A 16,449-nucleotide genomic window follows, 5' to 3' on the forward strand; every position below is an offset into this window, starting at 1 on the left:
TACACCGGCTCGTGTACGGGTGCGTCGACGAGTCTAGTGACTAGTCGCTTTGGTGTTTATTTGGAGCGTATTTGAACTTGCGGTATGTCCTTATAAAAGTAATATTTGTGCTCGTATTTTGATTAAAGTCTAGCGACGAAGATTCTCTAACATATGGAGTGCAATTACATAAGTATTCACCGTATAGACGCAAATAACAGAAACTATATCATTCTTTCCTCCTCTCTTATTATTTAGTCCCAACCAATCGGTTTGGAGTTGGTTTAGCGGTGTAACGGTGCGGCTAAAGACTAGGTCAGATATGACGCGGCTGTTTTTTTTTCTTCAGATGACGTTAAGTAGTGCAATACACTTCACTTTTCGTTATCATTTGATAATAATAATAATAACAATAATATTAATAATAAAAATAAAAATAATAAAAACAGTAATAATAATAGTAATACGTCTACTAATACTACTACTACTACTACTACTACTACTACTACTACTACTTCTACTACTACTACTACTTCTACTACTACTACTACTACTACTAATACTATAGCGCGCATATCCATCATGCAAGGTGCTCAAGACGTTATCAGTATCACACAGTGATCTGTGAGTACACGCGAGACCTTTGTTGCTCCCAGAATTACACATTTATATAAAACAGCGACCGTTTTTGTTTTCAACGCCATATCTGGACAAACAGTTATACACTTGACAGGGGAGACTATAGGTCAAATCACTTCCTCAATTGTACTGGAATTTTTGATAACAAGGGGAACGAAGTCTAGTAAACATAACCTTTCTATCACCGAGGTGAAAGCCATCAATCAAATATTATGATATGAAAATTATAAATAACATTCGTGGCATTTTCCATGCTGTTGGAGCCATATCATATCATTGAGTTTCCATCGTAGTTAAATAATAACAGTTTGTTTTGTTGTGTATTTGTAAAGGGCTGAAGAGGATTCTTCCCTTTAGTAAATTCCATTATTGTTTTAGACACCTATACACAGGGGCGGCGATTTATTTTCATGATCGGGGAAGAGGGGGAAGGGTGGAGACGAAATGCGAGATTGTCTACAATATTTAATTGTACATTTTGAAGGATATGATGCGAGAGAGCGTAGCGACCGAGCTAGAAGATTTTTGTGTATTGCAGTCTTTAGTCAGTATGCATTGTTTTCTTAAATTTTTCAAATTTTCGGGGGGGGGGGGACGATTGACCCCTAAAAAAATGAGGAGGGGGAGGAGACGTGTCCCTTCATCCCTCCGGGATCGCTGCCGCTGCCCATACATATATATACATATATATATCACGATGTGCTTGGAATGAGAATAAGGGAGGGAGAAGAAAGCACGTAGTTTAAGTAACAACGCATCATGACTTTTGAATATGAATAGGCGCCACCGAGTTCGTCAGTCACACCAACGAGACCGACCCCAGACCGACCCCAGACCGATTCCAGACCGATTCCAGGCCGAAAGACCGAACAAAAGTTTACGTTTAATACCCCGGTTGGGTCGAGTTATGGGCCACTTATCGGTCAATATTGATTCGCTGTGACTCAGGTATAAACATTACAGCGTTCAAGTACAGTGACCATTGACCAATACATCAACTGGCCTGATCTATTTACTTTTCGTATCCAGTGGAAATGACGTCTGGCGTATTGCCAACCCCCTGGCCAACCCAAATACGACATGCACAGTAAATGGGCCACTTTGGAGATATCACTTGTACAAATCACCCAAAAATATCCACGTATCTTTTACACATGGAGACGTCCCACTTTGTGCAAATTTGAATAATCACTTCCAAAATGGTGGAGGTGCTTAAGGGATACATTTGTGTGCGCTCTTGAAAAGAATACTCTTCCATCTGTGTTTCATAGAATATATTGCAATTGCATGAATGAGCAATGATTACATAACCTTAACGTAAATGTTTTCTGCAATCGTCTCGATAGACTTTTAAGTTTTGTAAAAATGACCTTTATCTTCCCATGCTCATCATCATTTCAATGTCCTGATGCCCCATTTTTCTTTTTCTTCAGAAACATTTTTATCGTTAAAAAGCAAAGTCTCGGCTACATAAATATTTGGTGGGGGGGGGCATTAGTTTTGCTGAATGTAGTTCACAAGGCAGACATGCAGCGTTTCGTCTCGCAGTTTAGTGAATGAAATGACATTGAAAATATGTCCTTAATTACTCTGGATGAGCCCTTGCCCATAGCATGCCTAACAGTGGCGTAGCGTCAACAGTCAGGGCTGATAACCTCATCATGATCGTTTTTTTTATTGGGGGGGGGGGGGGTGGACATGTTAGAGAACACTCAAATACGTTATATTCTAAGCACATATTGAATGCAAACAAATGAAGTAATGGACATTAAATGTAACCCAACAGCAATTTTACCTTCAAAATTCTCCTGAAAACATGTCATGCTTTCGGGACGTCATAGAAGACTTAAGCCTGAGAAGCAATCCTTAGGGCTGATCTCATTTTAATTGGGGGTGGGGGGGGGGGGGGGGGAATTGTCGAAAAGTTTTGCCTCTAACCGATACAGATGGAGCCTGGATATACACATGGAGGAACTTGTTTTGCATTCAAGGATGACAAGGGGGGGGGGGGGGCTCGTGATGATATACAACCTGCTTAAGAAGATTTGTAATTCTCGTTTTGCTTGTTAACCGGCATTAGCTTTTTTTCTAAATAAATGACGTGCTGACGATTACGAGTGACCTTCTTTATTCATGCATTTTTGCACAGGTTTTGACAGTTGCATTCCTAACACAATATATAATTGCATTTATCGTCGGGATACGCACATTAAAAAAATTCACTTGATTTTCAATGTGTGAAAATGTGTGTCCATTTGAAGTTTTAGAAATGTGTATAAGTGGATTATAATTTATTTTACCAGTTTACAACAATGTTTTTTAAATATTTTTCTAAAATGTAGTTTGCCTTTGTTTAACAATTAACTTCATAGATGTTTATTCTACAAGCATGATAATTGATATTTACTCTACATCTCTTCTGCTAGAAATTACTTTATTTCCAGCGTACACATACTTGACTAATCTCTGAGAAGTGTCTAACTTTCGTTTTTAAGTGACCCAAACATTGTGGACCTGTGTGCAGCGCTTTGTAACTATAGCGAAAAGGCGCTATATCAAATATCTTTTGGATTGGATCGGATTATAAAGATAACATATTAATTTTGATGTCAGTATAAATTCATTTCCTTATCATGAATTTAATGTATGTTGCTTGTGATTCACGTTTTACCTGCTCTGTACACATTCACGACCGGAAGTACCCCTTCCCACCTGCAATACTGAAAAGGAGTCTATTGCCTTTTGTAGTTTAATATCAATTTACCTCTCATTCAGGTGCTCCTATCTATGCCATTCCAATTGATCTTGCCTTTCTATTTTCGTTACATTCAATTTGACTTGGGTCCGCCTCACATCGCTCTGTTAAGCACCCGAGGGTTACGGCGCAGCACACTGGTGACATAGGTTAAACATTCCCGGGTTACTGTTGACTCACAATCATCGGTGTACCTACAAGCGGGCACTTGGGGGTAATTGGAAGAACAAGGAGGAGACGAAGAAGGAGGAGAAGTGGGAGGATAAGATAAGGAAGGAGCAGAAGAATAAAAGAAGAAGAAGAAGGAAGAGGAGGAGGAAGACAAGAAAAAGGAGAAGAAGAAGACAACAAAAAACAAAAAGACAAAGAAGAAAAAAAGAAGGTTCAAGAGATTCATATTTATTGTCCATTTAACAAAGAAAATGCGTGGTATTTACATATTATATGGATACACATAATTATATAACATATACATGTACATTCGTACTAAAAGACAAATTCAATAGTCAAATTTTCATTTTTATCAATAAACTGGAACAGTTATTATAAGGTGGCACGAACAACACCTTTCCCCTCAGCTTTCGGTGAAGATCGGGTGTAGAACTTAGTGTTACTTAAAATGAACATAGAAAGACAGAATAGCATATGACAAGAACAAGAAGAACAAAAAAACATTTCAAATCTTTTGCCGCATCTTCCTGAAATCTGCGATATTCCTTAATACTTATGTACCTGATTTGCTACATAAACCCCAATCCACACACAGGCAAAAAGGGTAAAGTATATCGATACATGCACTCGTTTAAATTTCACAATAACGAGTAGATCACCCGCAGTTATGACGAATATTGATACCATTTCTCCTTTAACATGTTCAAAGACAGACAATCGGCGACTGGATGGACGGTTGAGTTCCATTTTTGCTCCTGAAAATGCGAAGGTTTTCATGCAATTGCCATTGACACTGATCCCAATAGGCGAATTACGGTGTATGCTATTGGTAATAGCCGTTGTCATCATGATCAAACGTCATTTGGTAGCTCGGAGATTCCAGAGTTATCAAATCCTGGATGTGGTAACTACTTCTAAAATCAAGGAGAACACTTAACAGCGAAACAGTTGCCCAAAAATAAACTCCATTCATATGTAGGTAATATTGCAGTGTCGCAGGACGTCATCACCACATAAAACGCCAATACGTGAGCGACCCCATTTCGGGCCTTTCGTCGGTTCTCTATTTATATGGAGAGTTTTCTTAATTTGTCCAAAGAGGATGATATGCAAAGATGAAGCATCAGCATTACATCTAAACCCGCTTTTAGAATAAAGCCCAAATTTAGCATAAACACGACGAAAACAGATGACTCATTTCATTGACCATGTAGCTATTCCATTGAATGTTCTAAATCCAATGTCAAGAGTCATTTTGGCGATCATACGTCGCAGTTATTATTCCGAATCCCAAAATGTCATGATGTCGTATCGTTTGCTGTAAGGGGCTTCCGGGATCCATATATGTTCTGCTGCCTGCTTCTTAATGAATCAAAGGAAACGTCTGCTCATGTAGACATGGATATAGCAGCTATTGCAAAAACGGAAGGCATATTTTATTTATTGTAATGTAGGGTTCCTTGACCTACGTTTCATAAACCATGCTAAGAAGGCATTTCGGAGGATCATCTAGAAAGCCGTCAACTGCCGATTTTCGTTTGTATTTTTCGCTATAAAGAAAATACGATTACGCCCATTTGCCGCAGAGAGGTAAGAATTTAAAGGATACTAAAATAAAATTCGACAGAATCCGAACTGCCGAAATTTGTTTGCATTCATACCATGCTGTTCTGTAATGGTCGTTATATCTAATCAAATCATATATATGTAGCGTCCTATACAACACGACTTCTGCGGGCTAATTGTTATACTTTCTCCCCCATTTTTGCCCTCTAGGGTTTTTATATAGCAACCGAATTCCATTTTTTTGTTACTGTCAATTTGTAATTATTTTGATAACTGCAACGAAATGTAATAAAGATGTATAAGTAATAATTCTTTTATATTTACTGCATGTTGATGATATTGTTTTCATTATGGAATTATGGAATTGAATAAATGATGAATTGAATTGAATTGAATTTTCTCTAGGACAGAACACGGACTTCAAAATTTGCATGACAGAGTATTTAAGAAGTCTGATCAGAGCCAGAAGGTTGTAAACTCTGTGTTAAAGCCCAACTGCACTAATTATAGCTACTTGCGCCCTCCATATAACAAACATTGCCTAATCGGTGCCTGTTGGTCCCCATGATCCCCTTTTTCTTATGTTAATAGAGAGCTGATTTGATGAGATAACCACCTGTCAGTGACCTTGCAGGAAGGTATAATCCCCTGGCCAAACTAGTGCAGACGGGCTTTAAAGTATAAAGCAACGCTCCTCTAGCTCCAAACATAGAGTATTGTCTTCAGTAGATATGAGTATGGACCTACTCTTAGTAGGGCCATGATATGAGAGATGGCGTGCCTACAGGGGCGCACGGGAGTTTGTGCCTCATTTCATATTGAAGAGGAAAAATTAGAAATAAATGAAGGAATATGGAGGACGGGATGAGAAAAGAGATGTCCTGTTGTCTAGTGGATACGTCACCGGGCTGTGGATCACAAGGTACGTTCGCGGTTCGAGTCCCTCCGCAGCGCTAAAGTTCTTTTGGCAAGAAATTAATCTACCTTTGCCACACTTCACCCTTGTTACGTAAATACGTACATGGTTGGAAGAATGCTTGGATGCTTGAGCGCCTCTTCCGGATGGATTGGCTAAAGCGGGGGGGGGGGGGGGATAAAATGATTGCATGGCCCTCAAGGAGAACAATATTAATACTGATGAGGCTGCTTTGGTAACAAGAAATATTATATTATTAAGATGATAGGACTCTTTCTGGTGTATTCCGGTAATGTCATTTGATGCACAGAGAAGAAATACGATGAAACATATCAGGAACACGGTTAGAATTATGTTTTTGTATAATGTTTGTATTCATGAATGAAGGCCATCGAAAATATCTTGCAACACTTAATGAAGACGTCGCTAAAAACAATGAAATAAAGCTACAGTCCCATATACGTCCCGGACCGTCCCGGACCATCCCGGACCCCATCCGGGGTGATCCGGGATTCGGTCCGTGTTGACACCGTGTTGGCACCGGGGTGGTCCTGGATGGTCCGGGATGGTCCTGGATGGTCCTGGATGGTCCTGGGCGGTCCGGGAGTCGACCCCGGATGTTTTTGACGGTCAAAAACTGCCGGGGTGGTCCGGGACGGTCCGGGACAATAGTTTGATCCGGGGTGATCCGTGTAGCCACCGTGCTGGGTCCGGGGTCATCCGTAGTGGCGCCGGGGCGGTCCGTGTTGATCCGTGGCAGTCCGGGAGTGAGTTATTGACCGCCCAGGACCATCCAGGACCATCCAGGACCATCCAGGACCACCCCGGTGCCAACACGGTGTCAACACGGACCGAATCCCGGATCACCCCGGATGGGGTCCGGGATGGTCCGGGACGGTCCGGGACGTATATGGGACTGTAGCTTAAAAGCATCACACTTTTTTGAACAAAACATCCCGGACCATCCCGGATCACCCCAAACCATGGTCCGGGATGGTCCGGAGTGGTCCGTGCTCGTCCGTGCTGGTCCGGCTTTATATGGGACTGGGGCTTAACATAGAAATAAAACCGCAAACAACTAGAAAAGTAACTGAACCATGACGGTATACGTTGCGGTAATCTATCCCTTCTCACCAAGGAAACATGGCCATGTTTCCGAGAATGTGAGATGCGATCACTGTGAGATATGAGCACAGTCCGGACGCGCACGTCGGTTTTTGTAATGTGGTGTGTTAGTAACGCGGTATGAGTGTCTAACGTCGCGCTCTGTAATCACACACACGTGTAAATGTCAATGAGGATACTTGCTCTACTTGTGGAGATGCTTTATCAGGCCAAGGCGGATGCGTTAACTATCATGTTGTCATGGTAATGATGCTGATAATGATGCTGATGATGATGGTGATGATGGTGATGGTGGTGGCGATGATGATGATGGTGATGATGATGATGGTGGTGGTGATGATGATGATGGTGGTGTTGATGATGATAATGATGGTGATGATGATGACGATGGTGATGATGATGATGGTGGTGGTGATGGTGATAATGATAGTGATGATGATGATAATGGTGATGATGATGATGGTGATGATGATGATGATGATAATGATGATGATGATAATGACGATGACAATGATGATGACGATGACGATGACGATGGTGATGATGATGATGACGACGACGATGATGATGATGATGATTGAATTTGGGTGGAGGATGATCCGCTTAATAAGTGGAATTGTGAAATTAATTTCTGTGACGGATGGAGAATATTAATTTTACATATTTCCAAAAGTTTCATCAACATACCGAAGGAAGAAAGAGAGAGTGAGAGGGAAAGAAAGAGAGAGAAAGACAGTGCGGGATAAAGACAGAGAGAGAGAGGGCGAGAGCGAGAGAGAGAGAGAGAGAGAGAGAGAGAGAGAAAGAAAGACAATGCGGGATAAAGACAGAGAGAGAGAGAGCGAGAGAGAGAGAGAGAGAGAGAGAGAGAGAGAGAGAATCTGAAGACGGAGAAGTGAGTGAGGAAGGCTACATAGTGACATAGGGTAGAAAGAAAGATTGAGAGGGAAAGGGGGAGGGAATGAGAGGGAAGGGAGAGATAAAGAGAGATGCGTAGTAGGCGTATGATCTTTATAACGTATGATCAAGAAGTTCAAGAAGTTACTAGAGAAGCGCTAAAAGGGATGGGGAGATCAAGAGAGAGAGAAAGAGAGAGAGAGAGAGAGAGAGAGAGAAACGAATAAACAAAGAACAATAGCAAGAAGTATAGAAAGTATAAGTTGAGTTGCAGGCGTTTTGTGTTCACAATGTCTTGAACTAGAGCGTGGTCTGGCACAAAAAATATTGAGTGCACGGGGTCTGGGAATTTCTTTCATAACGATCAAGGCGTAATTCCTATTTAAGCATTTTCTTATAGCGGGGGTATGTGGGGTAAGCCACCTCCAAGCTATGGTGACATGAAGGGTATTAACGTGATTGACGTTTCACTTACTCGCAAGATTAAACAATCATTTGTTATAATTTCGGAGCGACTTTTCATATTTATTCTAAAATGTCAGATATATCACATATTAATACGCTGTCCGAAATAACGAGAACAGAATATGATAATTGAATTAAATTGAATTAACCAATATCAAATGTTAAGTTTTGTTATACTGTGTAGTCATGCCATTAATAATTCATCCCTAATTTCATCTTCTCTGTGAGGAAGAACTTTCACATTGCCTCTGACATGTTTTGCCTGTTTATGATAGGCTGAATAGATTACTCGGTCGGAAATGACATGACTTCGATAATAAAGCCATGAAAATCATATAATACAGAATACTGATTAGTGATATTAGATTTTATTACCCAATATTGTCATATCTTTAAACAATCTCTTGAATCATTAAATCACTCGAATAACGTGCCAGTGAACTCCATAATATATAACCTATAATTAAATATAATTTGATAATGAGCTAATTCTTTGCATTTTTTTGTATACCGTGCATTTTCCCACTTATTTGTAATATAATATGTCTCAATAAACATCTCCGAATTGAAATTGTAATTATATCTTTATATTCTACCATCCGTGTAAGGCGCATAGAGACCCTAAATAAAATATGCGCTATATAATAATCAAAATATTATCTTTATTATTATTATTATTATTATTATATCATAGAGAGGTTTTTCAGGAGGATACTTGAATGTGTGTGTTGTCAGATACTTCAGTACACCCTATGAAATGCATTAGATGCCTGTCCATACGAACGAAAAGTTGCCTTCAGATAATGTACATTTGAAATTGAATATTACCAATAGCACTTATTGATTCACATACATATTATTCATTATGACTAGCAAACTAACACATTAAATGACGACACATTTGCCACCATTGCATACTACCCAATGGAAGCTTGTGTCCACATGCTTCTGGTTTTGATGATTCGCTTCAGGACGCCAGAAACCTGACACCTGATGCCTGCAGGGTAGAGAGGCGTTTCGGGATTACTACCACGTGATGGCAAAGGCGGATATTACTCAAGCAAAGTCATCTTCTATTTGAGAAATGTAGGAGGGTATACAATGACGCCATATTTTAAATAACGTCAACTCTTTTTCGTTGTCTATAAAGCCCAACAACTGCTAGCTAAAAAAAACCAACGACATTCTATATGCGGTAAAATGCTTCACATGACTCACAATAACTTGCTTTTAAAAAACGTATTCGATTAAGCTTTCGCTTGATTTTTCAATAGCCTTAGCTTTTATTTCACCTATTTTGATATATCTCCATACATGACTCGTTTTTCTTTGAGGGCAATTCATAGTTGGATATTCACTCCCAATACAGGATTGGTAAAATCAATAAATACTGTCATTCAACAGGTTTTTCTTATTATTAGCATGAATTATGCCACTATTTAATAAAATTAACTCGAAGTCCGCCTTCTTCATAAAGTCAGAAGATAATATTTTTTAACATTATGGACAAATTGTCGGTAAGGATTGATCGTTAAAGTATGCATTATTGGAGAAATTTTATACTATAAGAGGATAGTTGGAAGATGAAACCCATCTTCCGCTTACAGGTTAGCGGAGAAGGTTACGGAATTATCATAATCCGGGTAAATCGCAGAGAAGACAGGGGAAATATGAAACTTTGTAAAATTGTCGTTAGAACTTTTAAAAAGTCCTCTGGACGCAGGCGCGTACGCGGGGGGGGGGGGGGGGGGGGGGGGGAGGGGTTGGGGTTGAACTCCCCTTCGGTATTTTTATGTGTTTAAACCCCCTAACCCCCCCTTTGGTTTGTTTTTGTTTTTGTTTTTGTTTTAATTAAAAAAAAAAAAAACTGCCCATGGCTGACCTAAAAAAGGTGACCTTTATCCCCCCCCCCCCCACCGAAGAAAAATGTCAAATTTTCAAATTTCGAGACCAAAAAAAAGAAAAAAAAGTGTCCTCTTACCCCCCCCCCCCCTGAAATAGGTATGTCTTAAGTTGAGTTCTGAAAGTGGATAACTGGTGACAAGAGCGAAACTCTACCCTAAACCCCAAACCTAGCCCTAATCTTAACCCTACTCCTAACCCTACCTGATTCATCGGGTACTGTATGGAAATGGATGCTAATGAGCAATTAGCTTCATTACGCTGATGCTATTTAAAAGAAATTCAGTGTGACCCGTCCGGTTTTTGACTGTGATCATGACTTGTCTTATTCATCCGGGCAGGAAAAACATATCAGTATTAATACTAACACTAATACTACTACTATAAGCATTGTCTGGTGACCATTACGTCATGCAGCTGTTACGCGCGCTGCGTTTCAAGGAATAAATTCCTACCAGGTACCCATTTACTTCACCTGGGTGGAGTGTGGCAAAATGTAGATCAATGTCTTGCCAAAGGACATTAGTGCAGCGGCGGGACTCGAACCGCGGACCTTGTGATCGACAGTCCGGCGACGTATCCACTCGACCACAACACCTCTAGCATCTGCAAGGTTCTGGAATCATCAAAATGATAAGAAATTTGGCCCATTCTTCGTAAAGTTACAAGCACTATACACAGAAAGATGTATATGGGACTACCCTATATCTCTCACAGACCATGAGAGAAACAAATTTACCAAATTATATGAATTATTAGGCGGTTTCCCGGCAAATTTTTTATCATCATGTATTAGTCAAAACATATTCTTTCACATGATTGGTAATGAGAGCTTCCATTTCATTTTTTGAAATTGGGGCGTTTCCAATACTGGTCTTTATCTTTAATACAAATTCCAGCCAATTGAATGCGCGTTAGCCTGTAGGCTTAAGTGCTTTTCTAACTGACCTTCAGCAGGCGGCTTATAATGTTGGATCTCAGTGGCCGGAACCATGGGTAAATGGCGCCTAAAAATATGACTGGAGTATCGTGTTACGGGAAGAATTCGACTCTTTGAAATCCGGTAAAGAGGTGATATTTATTGGTTTCGTTTGTCCCCTAAAACTTTATTAGCTTCTTCCGGGAACATAATTGGAATGTAATTTGCTACACCTGGAATATTTTCTGTACTTAAAACTTTATTTGCCACACTAACTTCCTGTGCAACATTGTCTTTATCATGTGATAGAAAGTTATACCAAAGGTTTGAAGATTACTGTTTCTAGTGTAAACTAAAAATCTATATCGGTGTTAAAAAGGTTGTCACTGTGATCATAGAGCTAATCAGGAACGAAAATGTGTAATTTTACAAAGCCATTGTGTTGCACTTGCACAAAGCAAACGTTCCGTCAGATTGTTTCCTTTTGCTTTGTGCAGAATAGCATGTGTGGTTAATGAGCGACTCTGCAGAAAGACAAACAAAGGAAAGGAAGTGTTTAAATGTGAACTTAATTTCTTTCACAGACGAAAAATGATTTGTCACCGAAGCAGTGAATATTTCAAGACTACAAATAAATGATAAGGGGCAAGCATTTTTAGAGCATGTGTAAAATCAAGGGAATGAGCACGGAAAGGCTGCGTGCGCCTGTATGTGTGTGCGTGTGCGCGTGCGCGTGCGTGTGTGTTTATGTATACAATTGGATGGGTTTTAGAGATGCGTATTAATCAGGGCCTCGTGTTATTAAAAATTGAGATTGATTAAAAATAATTTGCAATTGATATCAATCGTATCTCCTATCTCTTTGGTTCAGAGTTGTAATTGATATCAATTGCAGATTATCTGTAATCATTCACAACCATTTTATAAGACATGATCCAGATGATTAACGTCTAGGAACGACCCTTAACGTCACAATGATCTGATCAGAGACAGTTTGTAGGCGAAGACAGAGAGCTGCTTTCTCTGCTGTCATGTAACACCAAACAACAAGTTCCAATAATACAAGACATCCTATATAGATATAATATAAGTAGTATCCAAGTAACACAACCTTTTAATGTAACCTCGCTTACACCGGCTACTCTCCAAACACAAAGTAAAAGGATGACATCGTGTTGAGAATCGAAGTGATATTCTTAGCTGTGAAAGAGTTCGATACTTATAGATCAAGACTTCTTATCTTCCAAAGAGAGACAGATTTATGTCAGTGCTCTGTAATAGGAATGTGAAACAAGGAGATGCACTTCCTACGCAGTATGCGAGATAAAAAAAAAAAAAAAAAAATCGGCTACTGGGGGGGGGGGGGCACGGGTGTATGTGCCCCCGCCCCAATCAAGTAGCAAACCAAAAATAAATTACAAGAAAAAGAGAGGAAAGAGAGAGGAGAGAGAGGGAGAGAGAGAAAGGGGAATATGATGAGAAAAGGACACATGACCCGCTCATAGATTTTCTGAGGAAGATGTGTGCCCTCCCTCCCCCTCCTCAATCGGGCCATTGCCCCGTTAATATGCTACTGCCGGCTACTTACAAACATCATAAGGATGCCGCCTGCGTCTCTTTTTCCTGTCTTCAGAAGATGCATTATACAAGAGGTATATCAATGTATATATGCCAATGATATCTAACTAACATAGATAATACACTCAAGGGGTATGTAATTATGTAAGAGTGTTTTGCTATTTTGCCTTTCTTGGAAACGAATATCTTGTTTTTTACCGGGAGCTTTTTTCTTTGCTTTATTTTGTTTAGTTCTAAAACCAAAAAGAGAGAACTCCAAAAATGTTTACATTTAGTTTAGATAATTCCTGTTTCATGTCCAATTGTTGGACAAACAAAGGTTCCTGTCGTAATTTGCTCGGAGGAGTAATATTTTGGGAAAGTTGGAAAGTAATCAAAAAATAAGAAAATATTAGGTAGGCGGGCATGATAATTATGTCCATGAAACGTTATACGTTGCATGATTCATTTCATGTTTATGTTGATGAAATCATTCCCCAATTTATATCAATCCAAAAGCGCTAGTAAACTCCCAATAACCAAGAGAACACATTCAAGTACTAAAAGGCATCCATTTTAGAAGAATTAGCCAAACTCTTAAGTCGTAGGGGTTTTTCTGCCTTCGATAATTCCTTTTTCCAATCCTGTAATACAATTCGCCCTCAAAATTCGAGGATTTCTTTTTCAGGGGGAAGATCTAGTTTGTATTTAAATTGTAGGAACTAGAATAATACCCACGATAAAAAGTCTACATTTGGAAATGAGACAATTTTCTATCATAATATTATGAAGTACCAGTTACGTCGATCTCCTAGACATTTTCTCCTTAACGCTAATCTATTTATAAGCCTTTTCACTTTAACTTCAAGCCCACTTCGCGGTTTTTTCGCTTAAGGGTACATTGAATATTCACAAAGTTCTAGCACTGATAGTATGTTACTCAACACAAGGGCTATGGCCTTGGATGCGGGGGATATATAGGGCAGACCTTAACCCTCCACTATTGCCGCCATTTTATTCACACTAGGTATATATCAACTCGTGCCAAAGCGTCTTAACATTCAAGGGTAGTTGATTTAACGCTCCGAAATATTGCGACAATTTCGTATCTCTTTTAATCGGGTTTACAGCGTTTTCACACTACGCAGATAATCACGACTGTTCGGTACTTTTGGAAAAATATATAGGTCTGGAGAAGTTGACCTACATAGTTGAGTATTCCGGTTGTAGTGTTTCTTTTCTTTGAAGGTTAGTAAAAGGTAAGTTTTCGTTGTAATACTTGTTACATTGACTTCGTGGTTCATTCTTTGGAACGTAAGTAAAAAAAAAAGGTTAGCTTTTCTCATGTTTTTTTAATTGACTAAGTGCTTGATTTTGTGCAAGGTATTGAATAGTTAAACCGTTCTTGTAATATTGAATTGTATGTAACTTGAAAGAACTAATTTCGTCACGAACGTTGAATGGTATGGTGATTGGATATTAACATTATGTTCGAGCAATGATAGTATCTTTCTTACCAGCAATGGCTGTGACAGTGGTTGTGTGTGGGTGTGTGGTTGTGAGGGATTAGGAAAAATAAAACTAAATCACACCCTAATACCACTTTCTAAATTTCATTCAGACTTGGATCACATTGAATAATAAAACCCTCCGTACATACTCCGTATTTCATGGATTTGTGCTTTAAACGTATTCAAATATTATTAATACATCACTATTATTAATTTGGCGTCACCTGTCCATGGGAGTCGAAAAGCGAACTGAATCACTGTAACCCCCGGGTCTCTCCTCCCGGTATAACTGATTGGGGTGTGCAGTTTGTCCACTACACCGGGGTTTCCCCCTACGAATGACTTACCACCGTTTTATTCGTGTTCAATGTTTTCCTCCAGCTTTATAGGAACTGAAGGGCGGACAAGTCTTCACTAACCATTGTGCTATCTTCTAGCGATGTGGAACTACTTCCGAAGAATACCCGGTTCCAGTGGTGCATCCATTGAAGGGGTGCAAATAGGTAAGCATTTTCATATATGAAGAGTTCAATTCCAAAAGGAGCTAAATCTATTTATGTAACTTCAGAAAGAAAAAAATTGTGTACCAGATTGTGTACAGGCGTTTTATGGAAAAGTGATATTAGAAGGTGCATTCTTTCATAATTCCTCACAAATTTAAGTAAATAAAGTTCTGATATCAATAGCTCAATTTTCATCAAAAGTGGATTTAGATCCTTTTGGAATTAAGCTCTTCATATATTGTAATGTGAATTAGCTTGAATCAATACATTAAATGACACATTTAAGGGACTTAGTAACATTGTTAAGATGAGAGATAGTGGTGCTAAGGAAGTGACTTCAATGCTAGATGTACGATTAAAGATAATTTGAAAATTTGAGTGAAAAAGGACCATTATTCATGGTACAAATTGGGAAAAACCGATCTGATCGGTTCGTTGATTCTCCCAACTATATCATTACAGTTTAATTACATTTTAGGTGAATGTAAATCGGTCACACAGCAATAAAATGGGTCTACATTCCATTCCAGACATTAAAGTGTTGACAGATTTTTTATAGCCTGTTTTATGTCTTTTTTTAATGAATAAATTGTTAATCACTGATAGAGGGTGTCGTACATCGACGCCTTCAAAGAAAATCATAGATATCTTTGTGGGTTGAGGATTTTTTTTTTCAGGATTTTTTGCATGTCAGAGGGTTAGTACAGTAGAAGGAATATAGTAAGTAACATTTTATACAAAAATTAAGCAATTTTTTTCATCAACCTTCAACAATGTTACCGAGTCACTTTAAACAAGTGGAATTTTATTATGCGGAAGTATTTGTATTTGATATTATTGTGTAACATAAATGTAGACGTAGAAACCAATCTGAAACAAAATAAAGCAAACAGTAGCACGAAAAGAAAAAACTAATAAATCAAGAAAAGAAATGACAAGAAGAAGCAAAAAGTGAGGGGGAGATAAATACATGTCATAATATAAAGTGAGTATATGATCTTATAATAGGATAAGAGGCTTTTTTTCTTAAGGCAAATTTGATCCTCTATTTTTGGCATGATCAATAATTATGGCGGCGTGTCATAAATTTTTGATGAAGTGAAAATTATTGCGGAAAAGTAAATAATATACTTCATGCGATCACTCCAAGCTATTGATGACGTCACCGTATTAGCGGTGCCGCCATTGGAATAATGTATCATACATGGATGTACATGTAATAGTCCATTTTTAGTGCGAGGTATACCCTCAAGATATTCTTCATGTATACATTTTGCAAGATTAGAATTCGAATATTAAAGCTAAAGACCAGTTATGGTCATGCGATTGCATTGAGAAAGAAACGTTGTGGAACCTACCAGGATAGGTTGATTATCTAGCCTATAAGTATTTCGTATAAGTGTGTACTGCAAGGTTTGGAATCATCAAAATGATAAGAAATTTGGCCCAGTCTTGGTAAAGTTACAAGCACTAATAATTCAACAAATACACACTGTATATTAATTAGTAGGCGGTTTCCCGGTAAAATTTGTATCATCACGTAT

This window comes from Strongylocentrotus purpuratus, unplaced genomic scaffold, assembly GCF_000002235.5.
Source record: "Strongylocentrotus purpuratus isolate Spur 01 unplaced genomic scaffold, Spur_5.0 spur5_scaffold_18, whole genome shotgun sequence".
Classification (NCBI taxonomy): Eukaryota; Metazoa; Echinodermata; class Echinoidea; order Camarodonta; family Strongylocentrotidae; genus Strongylocentrotus; species Strongylocentrotus purpuratus.